The sequence below is a fragment of the Perna viridis genome, chromosome 15 (assembly GCF_037379345.1).
Source record: "Perna viridis isolate PV_CMFRI_1.1 ecotype Kerala chromosome 15, ASM3737934v1, whole genome shotgun sequence".
Classification (NCBI taxonomy): domain Eukaryota; kingdom Metazoa; phylum Mollusca; class Bivalvia; order Mytilida; family Mytilidae; genus Perna; species Perna viridis.
Window position 1 is genome coordinate 11,299,132 of NC_142459.1, and position 13,865 is coordinate 11,312,996.

At 34.5% G+C, this 13,865-nt stretch overlaps 1 pseudogene across 1 annotated transcript in view; it reads left to right on the forward strand.

Moving 5' to 3' along the window:
* Nucleotides 1-13,865, forward strand: part of LOC148596926 (uncharacterized) — a 119,469-nt pseudogene that overhangs the window by 9,113 nt on the left and 96,491 nt on the right. Inside the window, exons 5-6 of the transcript XR_015919036.1 lie at nt 9,836-10,156; nt 10,303-10,345. The product of XR_015919036.1 is annotated as an uncharacterized LOC148596926 (transcript). The remainder of the gene's footprint in view (nt 1-9,835; nt 10,157-10,302; nt 10,346-13,865) is intronic.

Sequence of the window (13,865 nt, forward strand, 5' to 3'; positions counted from 1 at the left end):
TTTAACTCAAAGTTGGCAAAATTCCTCTGACAAACTCTAATTTAAACCCTGAAAAGGATCATGTCCTTTTGATATGACTACTTCGCAGATTGTTTCACTGAGTCTGAACAAATCACAACTAACATGACCAAGTTTTATACAGTTTGACAGACTATTGACAATTAAAAAAAATATGTTTGCCTGGTTCACTTAATCTAGAGTGCTCTTGACTAAAGTTTACACCTCCTGAAACGTGTATCATTCCCATTTAAGTGTGCTTTGTGTGCCTGTATTGTGCTTCGCGTGCGTGTATCGTGGGCTAGTGTAACGTGCAGCCTGAAATTCGTGTGAGTATACCCTTCCTCTGCACACTCTGTGATTTGCTCTTCGTCTATCGTTCAACGATCTTCGTGCAACGGTTCTATATTCTAATTGGATGATAGAAGTAGCTCCTATGCTAGATCAATTTTACGGAATACCTTTGTAATTTCATTTTCTATGCCAAAATCAGTGTTCCTTTTGCATTGAAAAAAAATCAGTAATCAATTAATATAGGAAATTATTGGTTTCAAATATTCGTATATCATTTGTAAATATAATCAGTGTAAAGCTAGAGCATACTTTCGGTCGTTTGAGAATAGAAAAATAGTATATTTTACCACCATTTTTGACATTTCAATAGTTTCATACTCTCAGACAAGTGAAAACGCTTTTGCAATTTACCATGTATTATAAAATGAACATTTTTCATATCAACAATGCTATATTTACTTTTTAAGACTAATAAGATTGTATCACATTATTTAAAAGAGCTAAGAGTAATCAAGGGAACCAAGGTTATAGCGGTAATCAAAAGAATGTAATCCAGGGTTCAAGACCAGACATGGAAAACAGACATACACAACAAAGAATATAAAGTAACTAAAATCATAGATACAAAGTAACAAAAGTTAATGAGCATCTCGGACTACTCTAAAAACTGGGAGCATGGACCAGCTACACCGGTAGGGTAAGCTTCCTCTGCTTTTCTAGAAACACCCGCCGAGTTGCTCATAAAAAGTCAAGTCCGGGGTAGGCAAACGAGGAAAGGAAAACTATGTCTCGTTGAATAAATCAGTTTTCATGGTGCTGATGAATACACCATAACGATCCACGAGTTCATGACGACCATAAACTTCTGAAGTGATGACTTCAATCTTGTAGCAACATAACCCTGTTCCTGAAGCCTATTTGTTAGAGATCTAGCGCGATACAAAATGTCTGTGTAGTTTCGGCAAGCTCTGGCATAGCGTATGAGTTTTGATATAAACACTCCATACACAGCAGCCGAAGGGATGTTGCCACAGATGAAAGGAAAGTTGACAATTCTGAATGAAAAGTCATCATGTTTGTCGTAAAGTTTGGTCAATAGTTTTCCTTTATCATCGATTTCTAAGTGTAGGTCAAGATATGAGGCTGACTACACGGTGTCTGTAGTATCCTTTATCTCATGTTCTTTTGGCTAGATGCGATGTATCAAATTCCCGAAATTTGGATTGTTTAAAGATAATACTTCATCTATTTAGCGGAAACTGAGATTGAAGGATCTAGCCAATTAATATTCTGTCTTTCATATCAGCTATAAAATCAGCCTCATAAGAGTGAAGGAATAAGTCAGCAAGTAAAGGAGCACAATTTGTTCCCATTGGAATGCCGATCGTTTGTTGAAAAACACGTCCACCACACTGGACAAATATGTTGTCTATTAAAAATTCCAGCATTTTGTAAACATCTTCCTCTGTATATTTGGAAGATGATTTGGATTTATTTCTTACAAAGTATGAGGAATCTCTACCAAGAACTATATATTTGTTTCTAGGTGTACCATCTTTTTTGGAAAAAACAACGATGTATAATGTTTTTAAGTCGGCATTTTAACTGAGTATGGGGAATAGACGTATACAGTGATGAAAAGTCATAGGTTTTAATGCTATTATATTCAGATAATAGTCTTGAACTAATTGTATCCAAAAGATCTTTCGAATTTTTCAGGATCCACATTGAATTAATACCACTACGTGAGTAACAAGTGTTGTGGTAGGACTCCAGACCATCTTTGACAGTTGTGAGTATAGAAGTTAAAAGTTTTGAAAGAGGTTTGGTGGTACATTTTGCAGATCCAGCTATGAAACGTTGTTTGTATGGATTCTTGTGAAGTTTAGGAATCCAGTACATAGACGGTAAATCACAATCATTGTCCTTGGTAGAGAGACCAAAAGAGGATAGCACAGTTTTATGATTTTCCACAATCTCTTCCTTGGAGAGAGTGGTAGCAGTATAGGTCTTATCACTGCTGTTATTTTCTACGTCTACCTCTGATAATAAACATTAGATATAAAACGTTTTGCAGACAAAAACAATGTTGTTTTGGGCTTTGTCTGCTGGTACGATAACACATTTGTCATGTATAGTAGACAATGTTTTTGCTACATCGGGGTCTTTGAAATCTGATGTAGCCTTGGTCCTCATTGACCTACTTAAAACTTTCATTCGTTTCAAAAGACCACGGCCTTTAACCACTCTGACAGAGAACCAATGTCTTCTTGTTCTCGTTCAATCCATTTTCTTGCATAGTCCTCGACGGCATCCACTTTAAAGTTTTAATTCCACTTTATGCAGCGTGGTTCACAGTACTTTGGACCTTTAGAAAGGATATAACGCAGAGATTCGTTTTCGATAATGTTTAAATCTCCCGTAACAACGTGACCAGAAGGACCATATTTGAATGGAGAGGGTTTGCAAGAACAGTCAGATGGTTTAGCACTGAAGTCCTCAATCTCGAGGTTCTACAATAGCCTTTTATAATTGAAAATTTTATATGCGATGGGTGAAGTATAGGAATATGAAATAATTGGTATTGATTTGTCTTTGAAATATGAAATTATTTCAAACTGGAGTATTTTTCACCAATATTTTATGAAATATTCGTATTTTTATTCTCTTGGAAAAAGGAATATGTTTTCCCAAAGATCAGTATACAAAAAAAAAATTGACATTTTCACATAAGATTACTTTTTTTCATATTTACGCCGAGTGCAGGTCCGGGTGTTATAAGAATAGACCTGCAGCAGCGCTAACCTTGTCGTAAAAGGCGACTAAATAGGACTCTGAAACCTAGCCGGGTGCTTGGCGCTCTGCCCACAGAGCAACTGGGATGTGTTGCCCAGATGGTGGGTGGGGTACCCCTGGCGTGTTACATGCTGGGGTTGTCAGGGTATAATACGAAAAACCTGACTGCAAACCATAGTGGTGCACAGTGTTGGGAAAGATGTCACGTTCCTCGCACGTTAAAGAACCCTGCTGTGGTATACGATAGGAGTAGGAACCTTTGCACAATGTACGATATATATCGAAAATGAACCTGATTAATATCAAAACTTTTATAGATATTTAAAAATTGTGTATATCGAATGTTTATTAAAGCATAATACAAACGTACACGTCAATGTAAAATTACATATTAGATGTAAGTAATGAACAAAATAGGACGAACATGTACACTGTATATCATAAATTATTATTAGTTTCGTTTTGCAAGTTTGATTTCGAAATATACCAATTTCTGAGATGAATACTTCCGGCGGACACGATCATTCGTTTATCGTGCTCCGTTCAACGTGTTTTGTGGGGCTTTCGTGTATCCTTTGCCTCGTGTGTGTGTTTCGCCGGATCGTGTTTCGTGTGCGTTGGAATATGAACGTTACACGTTTTAGGAGATGTACCATTGACTGTCAGAGTACTTTGGAAGTGATTTGAAGGATAGTTACTACATTCAACTGCATGTTTTAAGAAGTGTGTTAGTAAGATATAAATGCAGAGGACAATGGTTACAAGTCCTCGAGATTGAAATTATTAGTACATGTACAATCAAGGTTTTCAAATAAATTACGTAGTATCACATGTCACGTCATGGAGGCATTTGAGTTGTTTATCTTAGGCCAAATGGATAACCTTACAGGCACATGCACTAGAATTGATTCTCTATATGCATTTTCAATATGGTAGGTCTTAGTATTTTTTTACACAAGACAACTCTATTAAAATTCTATGAAGAATTCCTAAATTAAAATCATGAAGCTCTGCTTTTTTATAGTTAGCCCAAAATCAAACCCTCCACTCATATTCTTTCAGCCGTTTTGATAAATAATTCTTAATATATACAGAATAGTAGGTAATTGGATTTCGATACTGGCTTTGTCATGGGTATTTAAGGTCAAGCATGGTAGAGCGAGACATAGATTTCGAGGAAAATCCAGAATCAAAAACCAATTGCCTTATATTCTGTTTATCAATAATTCGTAAATAACAATTAATATTCGTTTTTGTATGTGTAAAAAATATACTAAAATCAAAATATTGATCTTGCCAAAGAAAACTTACAATAACCTTTCTTTGTCGGGATGATACAACGTAATTCAACTCCACTGTTACAATCGGATTTTTCATGCATGGTTTAAAACTGACCTGTTATTTTCTGTATCTGGACCAGTACGCTGTGACAAGCATTATTGATCTGTGTACATCAAAGGAATATGTCAAAAATTACCGATAAACAACAAAACCACACATATTCTACATTTCATCCTATTCTTTAACCGTAATATGCAATTATTCTTAACATTTTATCATGGGCTAGGGCGCTCTGCCCACAGAGCAACTGGGATGTGTGCCCCAGGTGGTGGAATGGGGTACCCTTTGCGTATTACATGCTGGGGTTGTCAGGCTATAATACGGAAAACCTGACCCCAAACCAAAGTAGTGCTGGGAAAGATGCCACGTTCCTCCCACGTTAAAGAACCTTACTGTGGTATTCTACCGGAGTAGGAACCATAGGGCTCCGCCACAGAAGCTAAATTACACGACCCCATCCACCTCTCCCTATTTACATTAATTAATGGAAAGATGGGGGCTCCTGTTCATTATTTTTTTGTAATTATTATTCTTTCATTTTTTTAACGTTACAAATTTTCACATTTGACGGTTGACTAGTTCATGTTAAAACTTATATTATTTAAAAACAACGTCTCCTTTTTCTCAAAGTAACCCTTATCTCTCTACAAATTAATGAAATTTCTTAACACAATCTATTTTGATTGAACAAATAAAACAGAAAAAGGTTTTTTTTTATTTTTAAAAAGAGGATGTAGTCATTCACCTTAAATATCATTTTCTACGTTTTGTATAACAAATATATTTACAGATCATGGTTATTTAAAATGATATTACAAATTCATATTGAATTGAAGTTTTCTACGATTTTCCAATACATTCATTTTGCTTTCTGCGGCTTTGTTGTTTAGCAACAATACTAAAGTACAAGTAATTATGATAAAGTAGGAATATCATTTATTCATTTTTCGAATACCCATATTGATTTTTGTCAAAGTGTTTGGCTAATTCAATATAAATATTGTATATTGAATTTTATTAATCTTTGATTTTTTGAAAAGTCATAATATATAATAGGTAAAAAAATAGTAACATGTCATTATACGAAATATATTATTTTGACGTTAAATCTGTTCTATACGTTTTTATCATACAGTACTTACGATTTATATCTTGACGCACTGGAAAAGAAAAGAAGAATGTATTGGTATTTAAGTTGGAGATTTTGTCTTTTAAGTAACAGTAACAAATCAGACAGGAGGTCATTTATGCAGGTCAAAAACCCACCGAACTTACTTCTATGTCTTCTTTAGAAACAGTTACTGTACTAATCACATACCCGTCTCAGTTATTGTTGAATTATTGCCCTTTTTGAGATAAAATATCGATATTTTACATAAAATCGACATTTTGCTAGAAGTATCGTTCGTGATTTGGATTATTTTAATGGGCGATTTATGCACGAATTTCGCATGACAATACGTGTCTAAATGCAGAAATGATTATTGTTATTTAAGAAGTAATCACGTCTAGACCGAATCAGCATCGTTTGTTCAGTGGGTTTTCTTGAATCACCTTTGGCAGTCACTGAATTTAATATAAACTGATACATAATGCCATTCACAAACTGAGAAAAAAAATGTTAGGTTGACTTGTATACAGTGTGTTAATAAAACAAAAACAGCACAACATTTGCAAACAAATTAATTCAACAGAAGAAAACATATTGATTTGCGTCGTTATTCCTTGTTAATATAATTTACATTTGATCTGCATTAAATGTTTAAAAATACATTTTCCCTTTTATTCACGATTACTGAAATAACATATATTTTAATTCCTTACAAACCTAACATACACAAATAAAAAAGAACAATCATGAGGTATGTGGTTTGGTGTTTTCGACGTTTTGGAGACAGATGTTATGAATAAAACATTAGTTCAAAATTACTTTAAGCATTTAAACAAGATATAGATACTACTTTTTGCATTTTGCTGTGTTGCACCTTCTTCGTTTTTTTTCTCTTTTAAGTAAATACATGTTTACGAAATACTTAATCGTAGTGTAACATCAAATAATAAACATTACGTGCATTCTAAGAGACAAACTTTTTGATTACAAAAGCGGACTTTGTACCGTGCAATCTTCGCAAAAAAAACAGGCAAATACTTTGTGAATGTTACTACAAAAATATACCTAAAATTATCTCCAAATACCATTGTTAAGGAGGATCTTTTGTGTCTGACATTATACTGATACATGTTGATATAAAGCAATCTTTTTATTTAAATAGGGGCACAGAATTCTACAATTGTACAAGATAGTCTGTAGTTGCACTGTTCAATAAAATTGGTTAGTCTCATATGTTTTGTTTGTAGGACTTTACCTCTTTGTTTAAAGAGGGGTATTTTCCATGAGTCAAGTCATGCCGTTTTCAAACCTGATGATATCCTCAAATTTAATCAAATTATTGACACCACCATCTTACACATGTCAGTAGTAAATAGTAAATGTTTCACAAATATGTGTAATAATACTTGTTTATATTAATTCAGTTAAAAATGCAGATTGTGTGGATATTTATTTGCGTAAATAGTTTATTTAAAAAGTATGAAATAATCATTTAAACAAAACAAAACTATGGACATTAGCACACACTGATGCTAAATTGGTTGTATTATTTTAGATATTCAAAAGCTTAATTACATGTACCTATGGTCATTAATTCTGTAGAAATTTTAAGACATTTTTCAGATAATGTTTACTACAAAATCACATTTTACAGTATGATTGCAATGATAACATGTCCTCCATCACGGTAAGGAGTAAGGCGCCATCTGTCCACAATCAGAAGATTTATAAGCTTTTATGAAAGTTTGTTTGGCAGCAGCGCTAAGCTTGTCGTAAAAGGCGACTAAATAGTGCTCAGAAACCTAGCCGGGGGCTAGGCGCTCTGCCCACAGAGCAACTGGAATGTGTGCCTAGGTGGTGGAATGGGGTACCCATGGCATGTTACATGCTGGGGTTGTCAGGCTATAATACGGAAAACCTGACTGCAAACCATAGTGGTGCACCGTGTTGGGAAAGATGCAACGTTCCTCGCACGTTAAAGAACCCTACTGTGGTATTCTCCCGGAGTAGGAACCATAGGGCTCCGCCACAGGAGGCTAAATTGCCCGACCCTACCCACCTCTCCCTATTTCCAGTGGCAATCTAAATTTTGTCGACCCCATTTTCCTTGTGTCCCATCCATTTTTCATTTCATCATTTCATCTTCATTTTATCATCAATTTCGTGTTCATCGTCTGAATATAGCTTGAACATTGCTGCTCGGACGTAAAACCCCAACAAACAAACAAACAATTAAGTGTTATCAAAATCTATCCAATAGTACCTGGTAACCTTGATTTGATTCTAAACAAAAAATGATTTTTCTATAAAAAATATTCCCCAGTCAAAGCTTTCTCCAAAAGGAATTCGTAACTAAAGTATGTTCATCAACTACTTCTACAAGATAATAGGGATAACAGGCTTAATATTATTACTTTTTGAAATCAGTCCTTAATTACTTAAGTTTCACTTAAACATGACTAAAACCTGTGATTTATTAACAAAAAAATCTAAGATTCCCCCACTCCACACACACACAAGCAATTTCGGTGATTTCTATTAATTAATTCGGGATAATGAGAGGTTGGAACAACATGAAGAGGATATTGTAGTAATCAATTGTGTCGATATATATTGCCTCATTCGATCATTTAGCAAAACTTAGAGAACATGACTGATTTTGTCTAGAACATTTCACGTTTTATTATCACGGGAACAATATTTGCCGTTTTTCTTTTTTAAAAGCACGATGACTTATACAAAAATGTACCTCATTTGTCATTTGTCTAATCATCATTATTAATTCATTTAAATTTAGAGTTCGGTAGAGTTCTATAATTAAGATGTCTTCTGTTTTTATCGTACATGTAAGTGAAGGTAAGTGAATTATGTGGAAAACGAAATATCCTTTAAGGGCCAGTTGATATGGTTGCTGACCCTTTACTTTTTTTTAGTGCCCCGTGCATGTCCGGGTGTTAAAAGAATAGGCCTGCAGCAGCGCTAAGCTTGTCGTAAAAGGCGACTAAATAGTGCTCAGAACCCTAGCCGGGGGCTAGGCCGCTCTGCCCACAGAGCAACTGGGATGTGTGCCCCAGGTGGTGGAATGGGATACCCCTGGTGTGCTACATGCTGGGGTTGTCAGGCTATAATACGGAAAACCTGACCGCAAACCATAGTGGTGCACCGTGTTGGGAAAGATGCCACGTTCCTCGCACGTTAAAAAACCCTACTGTGGTATTCTCCCGGAGTAGGAACCATAGGGCTCCGCCACAGGAGGCTAAATTGCCCGACCCTACCCACCTCTCCTTATTTCCAGTGGCAATCAAAATTTGTCGATCCCATTGTCCTTGTGTCCCATCCCTTTTTCATTTCATCATCATTTCATGTTCATTTGGTCATCAATTTCATGTTCATCGTCTGAATATAGCTGAAATATTGCTGCTCGGACGTTAAACCCCAACAAACAAACAAACAAACTTTTTTTAGTTATGCTACTAATCTATGTATTATACGGTTTCAATGTAATTTGAAGTATACCCTCTAGCATCCTTAGGTAGTCGTCTTGTAAATCATATCTCACATATTAGCATGACAGAATGGAAAATGATTGAAATCGTGAAATTTATAGTACCAGCAAGTATTTTCTTAGACGTTAATTGCTTTCAACATATTCAATAATTGTTTAAAAAATGTATTTCAGGAATGTTATTATTTTTTATCAGATTATACAACATAACCATGTTTGCGGCAATTTACACTTATAATAAAGTATATTTAGTTTAACCTGTTCAAAAATTGAAAAACATCCACGTCAAAGTACCAAGCCAGATTATACAAACTAACCTTGTATGCTCAACGAGGACCAAGCAACGTGCGAGTTGTGGGCAATGGGTGGCTCTGGGTTGACAGTTTTATCCCGATGGGGTTGTTGTCTCCTTGACTATTCAAAATACCTAAACTCGTAATATTAATATAATTGAAAATAAATTAATGAAAGAGTAATCAAGGGAAGCAAGGTAATCAAAAGAACGTAATCCAGAGACAAAGACTAGACATGGAACACAGACATACACAACAAAGAACATATAGTAACTAAAATCATACATACAAGGTAACAAAAGCAAATGAGCAACTCGGACTCCACTGAAAACTGGGAACATAGACCAAATTCACCGGTAGGGTAAGCGTCCTCCGTTTTTCTAGAAACACCGACCGAGTTGCACATAAAAGTCCAGGGCGGGGGGGGGGGGGCAATAGTGGAAAGGAAAAGTAATAAAAAGTAGTGTTTTGATATATTACAGATGATTTTAATTGTAGGAAATCTGAGTTTAGTCCTCCTACAAAAGATTAAATCATACGGAGATACGTTGAAACTATTATGTGAAACAAAATCATGTAATCTCAACAGCTGTCCATGGAAATATGCCTGGAGTAAACAAAATAATGAGTCAATGTTTGAATATATTGATGTGAACAATGGAGAATTAATCGGCAAATATTTCGTCAAATTAGTTTTCAACGGATTTACATTGGAAATAAGAAATTTTTCCAGTAAAGACATGGATTTTAACTATAAATGTCATTTACCGTTTAACAACAGTATCTCACTGGAGCTTACAAGGCGCAATATTTTTCAAGGTTAGTCTTATACTATACACCCTACAAATATTTTAAAGCTGTTAAATTTTCAATTGAATTGAAAGTTGTTCTTTTCGTAATAAACTGTTTCTGAACTATCACTGATTTAATCGATTTTTATCCTCATAAGAACGATTTATTTCCAGATTATACGACTTTCATGAAGGAGGGACTAACTGGTGGTGAAATGTGAGTATACGCATGGTAGTTAAGGTACTTTCGGGAAAATTTCAAAAAAAAAAAATATGATGGAATTTACGGATCACTTTAAACCTCTCTCGTTTCTTCCAATTGATAGATATGTTTCTGTAAAAATTATGATATAAGAAAACAAGCGATAAAATTACTTTGTTTATTGTTTCCATAGTTAGAATCGAAAGTAAGCATACAAAACAACTCTTCAAGACATATGGACGAACTCCAGCGTGATAATCCCAACAGATCCTTATAAACAATACCTTAAAAATGCGGCGTTAAAAGTAGTTTTAGAAAAGTGTAATGCCTACGTTTATTAACAAATTTTAAGATTTTATTTTTGATAAAATTCATTGAAAAAATCAAAAAATTTGACTTTTCAATTCGCTCTGCAAACTTTATACTTGGTTAATATCCATAGTCATAGCAGTTTTTTAATTGGCATATTATCGAGGATTATTGAAATATGAGGAAGGAGTTAATCTGTGGGGCTTATTAACCAGGACGCTTTACTTTTATGCATCAATGTGGCAAAAAATCGTCCTTCCATATTTTGACAAGCGCACAAATGATCAGTTTCTAATATCGGAACTCGTTATGGAATAACTACGATATATGACATAGTAGCATATCCAGCGTATTTCTTCAATATGTTGAAATAAATGTTCACTTTTTTAAATGCCAATTTTTTAATATAAACTCATTAAAACACAAAGGCAGAAGTAGGTAATAATTAAGGTCTTACTGAAATCAAAGTACTCGTGTACTGAATCACTGAATCAATTTATGTCGTTGTTTGAAAATTAACTTTGGAATAAAAAAGAGATTTAATATTCATAAGAAACCGGGATCAATGCATCAAAACACAAATTTGCTGTATTAATTTATTAACATTAAACCCACTAATTAAATTTCATCATGATGCTAAGCATAAATGACACTAATTAAGTCCTTAAAATTGTACACAAAAGTTCACGTGGCATCGAAGCAGTGCACAGGTTGGTGTTTTATTCAATTTCGAGAGTGTTTACATGGTACACTTACAATCAATGAACAGAAAACTCTCCGACTTTTTTTTTTAATTCGAAATTCACTGTAGCAAACAACAAGTCGATACTGCAGGTACAAAGAGGAGAGCGACACACAACAAACAAGCATGAATATTATATAACTCGTCACTTTGATTTAATTGTGACTATCACAGTCCCCAAAACCTCCGATGGATTAGGTTTGTCCCCCCTTAAAAAATCCTGTGTTCTGATCTGTATTATCTGTTAATGCAATCAAACTTGAAATCAATCCTAGCCTTAGATACATTTACCACATAATATTTACCTATCATCTCTCAGTTGATAACACATACATACACAGCCCAAATACTACAAATTGGCACAACAAACCCGAAGTTTAAGAATATGATTTCAACAACAGGGTCAGATGAAGGAAACACAAGATATGCATTTTAAGTCCTATTACACTCGTGTACAGCTCTATTATCACAAATAATCCAAGTTACATCTAGTTTTGAAATAACATAACGTTTCTTAAAGGGTGGCCAAATAACGAAATAGAATAATAGTTACAAATTACAATAAGAAAGAACCACAGACTTACAAAAATCGTTGGAAAATTGCATTATTAAAATAACCAAGCTACTCGCTTTATCGTTATTTGTCTCCCGTTTTCCGATGTCATGGATCGATAACTGTCCTCAAAATTGGTTAAAATTGAGATCCGTTTCAACCGTCAGCTTTTAATTTGATTAAATCGGCGTGTTTTTTTTTTTGTTGTTGCTTTTTTGTTTTGATTTATTTTTTTGTTCTGAGGGATATAGGGGTATGGCAGTGGCAGATCGGGTGCGGGTGGTGCGGACCCCTCCTATTTTTATGGGGGGGAGGGTTGTTTTGTTTTGTTTTGTTTTGTTTTGTTTGTTTGTTTTTAATTTTTATTTCAATGTATAAAATTGAGAAAAATGGTAAGTACTGCCTTAGCACCCCCCCCCCCTTTTCTGAGGAACCCCGTTTGGCACCCCTCCTTTTCACAGTGTCAGGACCTGACCCTGTATAATATAAGAATGTTTTCAGTGGCTTATGTGGCTAAATATTAGGGAACAAACCATTTCAGCATAACGGTTCAACACAAAGATATTCTTCGAATTTTTATCAATACTGAGCACTGCTCTAAAATTTAAGAAACTGTGATGGCTTCCGATGTTGGGTTACCCTTTTAACTATTTATACGCTTGTGTAGACTTTTGTCAAAAAGAGCAAATGAAACCCCCTTCTTTGTCGGATCACAGCCTTCTTTTTGTCAACATTTGGATAAACTTCCGCATGAAATGTGAAGAAAGCTCATTCGATTGTTGTACAGTATCACTCTTTAGTAACCATTACCCCCCTCCCCCCCCCTTTAGGACTAGAGAAATTTTGCAATCTAATAGGGATTCTTTGCCTAGCCAAACATTAAATGGCTTTGTATTCGTCCAACATTTGTAGACACTTGAATATTGAAAGTAAACGACTGGTGTAGTAATGTAAATACATGTAGATAGAAATGAACAACTGGTTCTGATAAGAGGTTAGACATCAAGTGTTTTTAATTGAAATCTTATTAATTCAAACAAAATAATATGCTATTCAAAGTGTGGATCCAGGTTTTTATACAAGGTGGGGCGCACAGTTGAAATTGCTGAAATATTCTTTCAGAGTGGGTCCAATATAGATATCCTTTGTATAACTAGCGAGAAATTAAAGTTTCAATGTAAAACCGCCTAAATCTACCCTTGAAAATCCATGCTTTGCAAATTTTAGGGAAGTGCGTCAAGCTAAGAAAATTGCAAGCAACACTATTTCTAGACAGACAAAATGATTGTGATTGTGCTTGTATATTTGTGAGAAGGGTACATGCCTTATAAACGTGGTAGTCAGTACATCACACTATTTACAAATTTGCTTAAATTAAAAATGAAACAATTGAAGGCACAGCTAACAATTTAAAAAAATCATTGTATATTTCTACATCAGGTATTAATATGTACATTGTACATGTTATGTGTAGTCTCATTTACTACTGGTACTTAGATACATGTATTAACAAGATGTTATCATCAAATATTAATAGACAGTGCTACAATTCATCATCACCCATATGCACTTGTGTGCGTCAGTGTACAATTAATATGCACTTTGAAGTATGAAATATATTAACTCACCTGGTTGTACTGGCAAATGTCTTTCATATTTGGTCATCTTCTACATTACTTGGATAATACATACATACATACATACATTTATGTGTACTTATATAATCCTTATTCAAACTACGCAGGTAGTAAGAAGAGAGGGTCCTAAAATTATAATGCAAATTGAGTCCCATGTGTTTCTTTAAAAAATTATATTTGTGAACTGATTACACAATTTGCTGACAAATAACAAACATGTATGAAATGGGTTGTCATAGTATTATTTTGGGTTCACAACAGTTATATTTTGGTGAAAAGCATGCAAACATATTG